The sequence below is a fragment of the Nelumbo nucifera genome, chromosome 1 (genome assembly GCF_055504915.1).
Source record: "Nelumbo nucifera cultivar China Antique chromosome 1, China Antique-T2T, whole genome shotgun sequence".
NCBI lineage: Eukaryota > Viridiplantae > Streptophyta > Magnoliopsida > Proteales > Nelumbonaceae > Nelumbo > Nelumbo nucifera.
The window spans coordinates 21,044,208-21,054,656 of record NC_142649.1 but is presented as its reverse complement, the minus strand read 5'-3'; the positions used below and the strand labels follow the sequence as shown (position 1 = coordinate 21,054,656).

Here is a 10,449-nt window from a genome sequence, read left to right as displayed (position 1 = left end):
AGGAAGCTTACATTCCTGAAATTACTTATTATATCATTCAAGAACAGAGACCCACTCTCAAAATCTAGAGTAATACATGAGAATAAAACATTCCTTTCATACACCGAAATGGTAGTTATAAAAATGAAAAGGACCATACCCCTGACCTGCATCATGAATTATTACTACTATCCGTACCTAGTTCATCCCTACCAACATGATAAGGTGGTATTGATATATTGAACATAATACTTGGCCTTTTAGTTGCAACCATAGATGTTGATTGGATTCACCAACTTCATTCTTTACCATCAGCTGCACGTAGTGAGTCAAGTTGAACAGGTGCTTGCTTAGCAACCGCATTGGATGACCCATAAACAGCCACATCGACACCCTGAGCCTTCTCCTTCTCAATCTACTCCTTGATCCAAAAGTAAGTGATTCTCAGCCCATCCCGCAAAAAATACAAAGATAGGAATGCCCAAGATCATTGAGCATGTCAAAGACTGAACAAGTCAGTCAAAATTCTCCTTGCACTTACCTTCAATCTCATAGTTGGAGCCCAGCCAAGTTTCTCCTTAATCAGAGTATTGTCTGAATTGCATCCCCGCACACCCTTTGGGCCAGGAATGTGATGGATTGGATTAATCTTGTTCTCAAAGCTGAGGACAATTTCCGCCATTTCATTCATGCTAATCATTTCATCACTCCCAATATTCACAGGCTCCCGGAAATCTGACTTTGTCAATCTAAATACATGTAAAAGTTAATGCAGTTAATAAGAGTGCAAAGACAAAATTATAAGACTAGAGCTTGAAAGGATAACAGTGAGACAGATATTCAGTTTAGTAATAACCTTAGAACACCTTCTACACATTCATCAATGAAGGTGAAAGATCATGTCTGAAGTCCATCTCCCCACATCTCAAGCTTATCAGTGGTGTAATGACCTTTCGACAGAAAGCAGCAGGGGCCTTCTCCCTCCCACCTACAATTGGTGAAAGCAATGCAGCATATATCAACACATGGCCAATGAAACAAATATACCCAATAAATATGAACCCCTACATGTTTAAGCTAACCTTTCCATGTTCCAAAGGGGCCATATATGTTATGGAACCGTCCAATTCGGCACTCAATACCAAAGTCCTTTGTGTAATGTTTGCACCACTCTACTGTTGCAAGTTTCTCTAAGCCAGAAGCATCTTGAGGCTACAAGAAGAAAATAAAAAGATTAAACCCCATAAATAATCAGTAAGATGAAATCAATAGAAATAAATCCAACTTCTTTTAATTAATTATGGACAGCTATAAGAGCAATACTAGAACAATGAGAAGGGAATGACTCAGTCAAGAATGACTGGTCTCTTGAGTCATTTAAATAGAGAACTGGTTACAAGAGGATAACTATGTACAGAAGATAACAATTACAGAGTTAGAGTTTATCTAGAAAATTATTAGAGGATAAGCTACATGATAATGAGATAAGGTGATCAGTTATCTAGGATAGCTATCAGAGATAATGATCCATATTACAAGTCTATCATAACTATTGAGATACTCTAACATCCCCCCGCAAGCTTAGTGGTCTCTTGGAGACGATAAGCTTGGCTGTAAGGTCATGAAACCTTGTTGATGGCTGAGGTTTGGTAAGAATGTCTGCAATCTTATCATGGCTGAGAATGTGATTGATCAGTAGAAGGCCGGCCACAACTTTTTCCTATATAAAATGAACATCCAATTAAATGTGCTTGGTGCGAGAATGGTGGACAGGATTGGAGGAGAGAAACTTGGCACTCAAATTGTCACACCAGATGACAAGTGGGCAAGGGAGCTTCAATCCAAGCTCCGTGAGTAACATTTGGAGCCAAAGAATTTCAACAGCAGTGGAGACAAGACTACCGTATTCTGATTCTGTGCTGGAGCGAGAAACCGTGGACTATTTACGAGAGCTCCACGAAATCAGATTACGACCCAGGTAAACACAGAAACCCCCTTGGGACCGACGATCAATAGGGCAACTAGCCCGGTTAGCATCAGAAAAGGCTTTGAGAGCCAATTCGGGAGAAGTACGAAAAGTAATGACATGATCAATTGTGGACTTAAAATAATGGAGGATCTTCTTGATTGCACTCCAATGAACATCAATGGGTTCTTTCATAAACTGGCAAACTTTGTTAACTAAGAAGCTGATGTCTGGCCGAGTAAGGGTAATATATTGTAGTGCCCCTACCACACTGCGATATTCGGTGGCATTTGGAAGAGGAGAACCATGTGTGACATCAAGTCTGGTAAATGTTGCCATAGGTGTATGAATTGGTTTAGCCTTATGCATCTTGGTCTTGATGAGAAGATCATGAATATATTTACGTTGGGATAGGTGCACCCCATTTGAACTGCGATGCAGTTCCAAACCCAGGAAGTAATGAGCTTCCCCAAGATCTCGAAGAGCAAAGGTGGTAGAAAGCTGAGAGATGAGTTGGGTAAGTGAAGAATTAGAAGATCCAATTATCAATAAGTCATCCACATATACGAGAAGAAATATGACATCAGTGCCATTCCGCCGCATGAATAAAGATGGGGTTGTTTTAAACCATAAAGGGAACGTTTAAGATGGCATGCAAAATGTGGTCGTGCCGGATCAACGAAACCCATGGGTTGTTTCATAAAAACTTCTTCACTGAGGTAGCCATGAAGGAAGGCATTTCTCACATCAAGTTGTCTAAGATTCCATCCATAGTGAACTATGAGAGATATTATTAACTGAATAGTGGTTGGTTTAACAACCGGACTAAAGGTCTCAACAAAGTCAATACCGACTTGTTGAGTAAACCCTTGAGCCACCAATCGCGCCTTGTATATTTCAATGGACCCATCCGGATGTCTCTTAATCTTATAAACCCATCGATTTCCCACAATGTTCTTATGAGGAGGTGGAGGTACAAGATCCCAGGTATCATTGTGCAACAGAGCTTTGCACTCATCTTCCATGGCGAGTACCCAATGGGGATCTTTCTTGGCAATAGTGTAGCAAGAGGGTTCAAGATTGGGGTCAACAGAAGCTTCTAAAGCATACTGAGGGTTTGGCTTGCGAACACCACTCTTGCTCCGTGTCATCATGGGATGAGCATTAAGTGGAGTTATAGTGGAACAAGAGGGTGTATCTGATGAGGTTGATGATGATGGGACCAATTCAGCAGAACTAACACCAATGGATATAATAGGTGGGCTAGGGGAGGTGGTGTCAGTGGGTATGGGAATGGTCTGAGGAGAAGGGCATGGATATGTAACGATAGGAGGGCCAACCACAGTGTTGGTAGCCGAGTTGGGAAGTGGAGTTGTGCTACCAGAAGTGCATGGGAATGTATGTTCATAAAAAACCATATTACGGGAAATATATAGACGACCAGATGTTAAGTCCAAGCATTTGTATCCTTTGTGATGTAAACTATAACCCAGAAACAAACAACATTTGGAGCGATAGTCCAGCTTAGAGCGGTTATAGGGTCTGAGATGCAGATAGCAAGCACATCCGAAAGTGCGCAACATAGTGTAATCAGGTTTAATGCCAAAGAGACACTTTAAAGGAGAATTCATGTCCAGTATTGGAAAAGAGAGCTAGTTAATTAAAAAAACTGCAGTCTCAAAGGCATCATGCCAGTAATGTTTGGGCATTGAAGCCGTAGCCAGGAGGGCGAGACCCATTTCAACAATATGGCAGTGGCATCGTTCTACAGCCTCATTTTGTTCATGAACATGAGGACATGAAAAATGATGATTGATGCCTGAATTAGAGAGAATAGAGAGAAGTGGTTTGTATTCGGTACCTCCATCTGTTTGTAGAGTTTTGATAGAGGTGTTCAATAAATTCTCCACATTCTTCTTAAAAACAACAAAAATAGAGACAACCTGAGTTTTAGAGGTCATAGGAAAAATCCATATATACTTGTTGTAAGCATCAACAAAAATCAAATAATAGAGAAAACCATGTCTTGTAGAGATAGGGGTTGGTCCCCAAACATCAGAAAATAAAAGTTCTAATGGATACTTCGCAACAAAAGTACTATTAGAAAACGACAAGGTATGACTCTTGCCTAGTGGACAGGATGGACAAAAAGAGATGTCCTTATTTGAAACTGGAAGCTGAAATGAAGATAAGATGTGGACAGCTACTCGCTTGCTGGGATGTCCTAGTCGCTGATGCCATACAGAAACCGATACTTTCTCACCAATGAATGCCGATGGAGCTTTAGTTGTGTAATTTGTCTTCAGTTGATAGAGCCCTCCCTTAATTGGCCCTTGGAGGAGAATTTTCCCGGTTGCTTTTGTCCTTAACAGAGAAGCCAGTAGCATCAAAAATAAAAGTTGCATTATTATCATTACAAAACTGGCTAATAGAGAGCAAGTTCTTAGATATATATTAGGAACTTTGAGAATATTATTCAAGACAATGGACCCAGAATCAATATTCAAAACAGAAGATCCAATAAGAGATATGTCTAGACCCGTACCATTGCCGACTAGGATATGATCTGTTCCATGATACTCATCGTGAAGAGAGAGAGATTCCCAAGATATGAAGTCATATGATTGGTTGCTCTAGAATCAGGGTACCAATTTTCATCACAAGCAGATCGTGAAGATGAGGCTGTATGAGCTTGCTTGGTATTCTTATTGGCAGTGAGTTCTAGATAATGGCGGCAAGTAGTTGCTACATGGCTAGGATACCCATAGAGTTGGCAAACCACTATGGCATTCTTGGAATTGGATCTGCTGCGATTATTGTTATTATAGGAAGTTTTATTGGAATTGTTAGAACCACCATCATTATTAAATTGTCGAGGCTTATAAGAGGAGGATTGATTGCGATTGAAGTTTCTCTTCTTATTGGCCAAATTAGCAAAAGGAGAGTCCATCACAGATTGTGAAGAGTGACGCTCTAAGCGCTTTTCAAAAGTAAGTAACAAACTTTGAATTTCAGAAAAAAAAAAAAAAAGACTATCCAGTCTAGTAGTCACAGAGAGCACAAAGGTATCATATTCAGCAAGTAAACCACCAAGAAGATAATGAATTTGATCAACATCAGTGAGAAAGTGTCCAGAAGCAGCTAATGCATCAGATAAACTTTTAATTTTCTAAACATAATCAGTGACAGTGAGAGTACCCTTCTTCAGATAGGCTAACTCTAATTTCAAATCATGGATTCGAGTCTGACTGGTAGAAGAAAAAAGAACATGAAGTCGATCTCATACCTCTTTGGATGTCTTACAGCCAACTACTTGAGCCAAAACTTGCTCTGTTAATGAAGATAATAACCAACTTATGATCAATTAGTCTTGTTCGATCCATGCTGCATGATCCGGGTTGCTGCGGTTGGATCCTTGGCTATTGCCATCTTCCAAGAAGAGTGGAGGACAAGGGAAAGATCCGTCCACATAGCCATATAAACGATGCCCTCTGAGAGCTGGTGTAGTTTGAGAGCTCCAAAGCAGGAAGTTAGTACGGTCCAGTTTTACTGAAACTACATTCATAAAACTGGAAAGGGAGACTACCATAATGGTTCGACCATCTGTCAATCCAGGTTGCATTTGTCTCTAAATGATATGAGCAGTAGTGCTTGTCTCTGAAGTCAGGACGTTTGTCAAATGGCTCTGATACCATATAAGAGCAATACTAGAACAATGAGAAGGGAATGACTCAATGAAGAATGATTGGTCTCTTGAGTCATTTAAATAGAGAACTGGTTACGAGAGGATAACTATGTACAGAAGATAACAATTACAGAGTTAGAGTTTATCTAGGAAATTATCAAAGGATAAGCTACATGATAACGAGATAAGGTGATCAGTTATCTAGGATAGCTATCAGAGATAACGATCTCTATTACAAGTCTATCATAACTATTGAGATACTCTAACAGCAGCAAACCTTTGCAAGCCAGGCATCAGACTCCTTCAAGCTCACATTAGTTTCCAACTGCTTAAATTCAGGGTAGATGCAAACACTAGAAGCATAGAAGAACCTACAAAACCCAACATGCAATTCAATATTAAGACATTTAGATAAAAACTGTATCAATTGGTAACATAGTAACAATATCCAGAATCCAATTCCCAAATAGGAAGTGCAAACATGATGCAATCAAGTGTTACTTCTAGGTTAACAAACCTTTTAACTCTATAGATTCTTGCAGCCTCAAGCATGTTGAAACTGATCATTGTGTTGTTGTACATAATAACTGAATGGTTAGACTGAATGAAGCCCATCCCTCCCATGTCAGCAGCAAGATTAAGAACATGATCAACCCTAGTTGTAAACTTTAAGCAGTTATCCATCACCCTGAGATCAACAAGGTGGAATTCATGACAGAACATATCTTCCGTCATGTGTTCATTTTTCTTCTAGTCAAAAGCAATGATGTAATGGCCTTCACTCTTCAACCTCCTAGCAATGTGGGAAGCAATAAACCCACCAGCTCCAGTAATGGAAATTTGGAGCTTCTCCTGTGGCCAAAATGGCTCCCTCTCCAGATTCTTGTATGTGTATGCCCTATAGGTGGATCCATCAACACTCCCCATTCTACTGCACTCAATAGTTCAGACAAAAAATGAAAAGAAAAAACATGGATACAATCTGCAACCCTTAATAAAGAGAGAATAAAACAAGCAATGTTAAAGTATCTCTTAGTCTTACCATCATCACCATAACTAGTCACAACTAAAAAATGTAAAACAAAGAAAAATAAGCAAAGCTATGATGCAAATGCAGAGGGAAAAAAATAGTTGAACCAAATGAAAACCTTGTAAAGGTCAATAGAGTACCAACTATCCATATAATCTGAAGAAGAGAAAGAAACACATCGTCTAGAGATATAGATAATTTGTACGAACAAAATACCAAAATGAAACCTCATACACCCTCTCTTGCTCGAACAAACTGAGATCGGTGCTTGCTTGGATAGCACCTAGAAATTTCCCCTTCTCAAGCACAAAGGGAAACCCTAGATCGAATAAACAGAGGTCGCCCAGAATGTTACATTCTCTTCTCTTCTCTTGCTCGAATGAATAGAGGTCGTCCAAAAAATCACACAACCCTAGCTCTAAATCGCCCAGAAAATCATTGTTGAAAACCAGAGAACCTTCTGTCTTGTAAATTTCTCTACAAGGAAACCAAAGAACCTTCTCTCTTGTCAAACAAGACGGGGAATTCGCGCGGGAGAAACAAACTTTTTTCCCTCCCTGCGTTTCTCCACAGCAGTTTGTTGTAAGGCTAGACCGGTTTAATTCCGGTTCATAATAAAATCCGCCGAATGTACATTTAAAAACTACCGCGCCAATTTTTAAAATGAATGTAGGCGGCAGTCTTTCAAAGAACATCGCCTTAGATATTCCTATAGCAATGGTTACAAAGACTGCCGCCTCAGGCCATTTTTCTTGTAGTGTGATGAATGACTTAGAAAAAATCTGGTAATGTGAGAATAGGTGAAGTGCTAACCGCTTGCTTCAATATCTCATTTAACCCTTCATCAAGCAAAGATTCTATTTTAGCTAATCTTATTGATTAGAGCTTATCAACCATAGATCTCCATCATCTTAGCCTTATTTGACCAATCAGACCTCACCATTGTATTCAGAAACTCAAAATTCCCTAGCACGTCAAATTTCACGACCAAAATCCTCCATTTGACCATTAAAAAAGTGAAATTCCGTTTTAAGCCTCCTTATTGATTGATAAACCATAAACTAAAACCTGGACCCAAACCAAGTCTTTTAATCCCCACCTCTAATCAAAGATTCATCACATTTATCAAACTCAGGATGTTCAAAAATGCCTATCTACCAAATTTCATCCTAAAATTTCCTCGTTCGATCCTTCATCAAGCTAAGATTACATTTTCAACAAATCTCGTTGATTAGAGCATACCAATGATAGATCTCCATTATCCAAACTTCATTTGACTGATCAAACCACACCACTTTGTTTAAAACCTAAAAAACCCTTGTACACAAAATTTCACATCCTAATTCACCCATTTGATAGTTGAACTAAAAGGTTCCATTTCGATGCACCAAATTAAATCACTACCCCATCTATTCCTAAGGCCTTTTATGGCTGATGTCAAACACATGCTCGACTTATTCAAACACTTGGACCTGTGAAAATAAGTCTAATAGACTTAAAAAAGTCCCAAACCCAAATATACCCCCACTTAAAGCTAAAAAAGAACAAAATAATTTTTGTAGGTGAGTCAAATTTATGTTTTATACCATTGGCAGCCCCAAATATGAGATTGCAATGATAGGCACGCCCTAAAACCTCATTGGGCACACAAAGCCCGTAAAAATCAACCCTAAATCAATAAAAATATTTCACCAAAACAGAAAGCTCGACTAAATACCTTTTCTTTGAAAAGATATCTACCATTTTTCATGAAAAAACTATTTTGAAGCCCAAGCTCTCTAATTGGGTGAATCCCAAACCTATTCCCCTTTTTTCTCTATAAATAAAGATCTAACTCAAGCTCTAAGAATGGATTTTAGAGGGAAGAAACAGAGGAGATATCCTAAAAGCATTCCTAACCCTTGTAGGTGTCCACTCGTAAGAAAACCCCCAAGCATTTGAACCTAAACTTTAAATCCATCCACTATATTTCAAATCATATATTTGTACAAAATATCCAAGCCCTTGGCAGTTTCAAACCCCTTTTGAGCTCATTCAAGCACTCTTTTCGTCCAATTCGGTTGTTGGAATTTCATCAACAAGGCTACATACGAGAGGTAAGCTTTTCACTCCATCTTTTAAATCAAGTTTGTAATTTCTAGGTCGCTTGGAGTTCCAAGACCTTAGAGAACTTACATTCTAAGCTTCTCCTAGACTGAGAAAAAAAGGTAGAGAGGCGAGGGTCTTAGGAAATTAATACTTAAGGCCTGATAACATCACCTCAAAATCAGTTTCAAGAGAAGTTGGGAGTATTTTTCTCCAGATTTTAGAAATTCTAGCAGTCATTTTTGTTGGTTTTTTTTTTTTGTCTAAATAACTACTGTATTGAATTGCTATGGCAGCTTGAAAAGAAGGATACTTAACACCTTCCCTCTCCCAATCCTTTGGAACCCAAAAACTCTTGAGTATGTGCATTTTCTAATGGAGAATGGAGTCACTATGTAGAAGATAAACCAAATTTTCAAAGTTGAAACGAGAGCTCATTTCCTCTAAAATATGGGCGACAATTCCTTTTGTTTGAACTGGCCATGAATTTCCTAGATCTCACACCAACATTTTTTAGATCATCAACTAGAATGGAGAAATAATCTTTGACCACAATAAATTGCCACGTGTCATCCTTTTCAACTAGAAGAATAAATGAAGAGTAGGGAATAGGGATATTGCTGTATAAGTCCATTTTGAAACATATTATTAGGGTTCTGTTCACGGGTCGGGTTGGGTCGGTTTACTGAGGTTTTTCCAACCGACCCGACCTGGTCGGGTTGCCTGAGATGGAAACCGAAACCAACCCAGTGTTAAGCAAAACCGACCTGGTCGGTTTGAGTTGGGTTGGGTCGGTTTCGGCTCTAAGTTCATCCATGCCCCCATGGCCACCTAGTTTTCTGGAAATATATTTAAAACTGAAATATGTATTTTAGAAATATATATATTTTTTAGATATAGATATTGGAATATATATTTTCAGATATTTCAGTTTTTAGTTAAGTAGGAACTAAGTCGGTTCGGTTCGGGTTGGTTTTAGTTTTCACACAAAAAAAACCGAAATTGACCCGAACCATCGGTTTATGAATTTGTACAACCCGAAACCGACCGATGCTGATGAAAACCCGGCCAATGCGGGTTGGGTTGGTCCGGATTAATCAATTTGATCGGATTGAGCCTTCTTATGAGCAGCCCTACATATCATGCACCAATTGTTCTATTTCTTGCCACCGGTAATAAGGTATCAGTAATAAGGGTATCAGTAAGGCTGTACATTAGCCAAAGATGCCCAGGTACTACAGGAATATGATTATCTTGACTCCATACCGATATAAGTCCCTTAGAGTCCTATAAAACCTCATGGAACTTGGCTAAAAGGGCCTATAATTGCTTCTGATAAGGGCTTGCACTAATCCCCACATCTAGTATGTCAAGAATTGGGCTGGATTGACATGGGCCCATCAGCATTAGCGTGAGAGCCCATACTCATTTTTAACAGAGTCACTATGCTTGCTCGTTGCATCAACTTTGCCTTCGACCCCCTAAGAATGAAAGTTCACCATTTTTCTGAATTTCGATAATCAAATTTGTCCAATCATACACCACTCTACCCAACAATCGAATCCATTGGACCCCTAAAACAATATCTGCCCTTTGAAAATTAGAGGGTACAAGACAATCTGGAATTTATGCCTTGTATTTTGAGCCCCACCTCATTACAGACACCCTTACACAATAATTTGTTTCCATTGGCTACTTGAACAA

At 39.1% G+C, this 10,449-nt stretch overlaps 1 pseudogene; it reads right to left on the bottom strand.

Annotated features, from left to right (window-relative positions):
* Nucleotides 1–277: 277 nt before the first annotated feature.
* On the bottom strand, nt 278–6,557 carry LOC104605833 (GDP-mannose 3,5-epimerase 2-like; annotated as a pseudogene).
* Nucleotides 6,558–10,449: the final 3,892 nt, after the last annotated feature.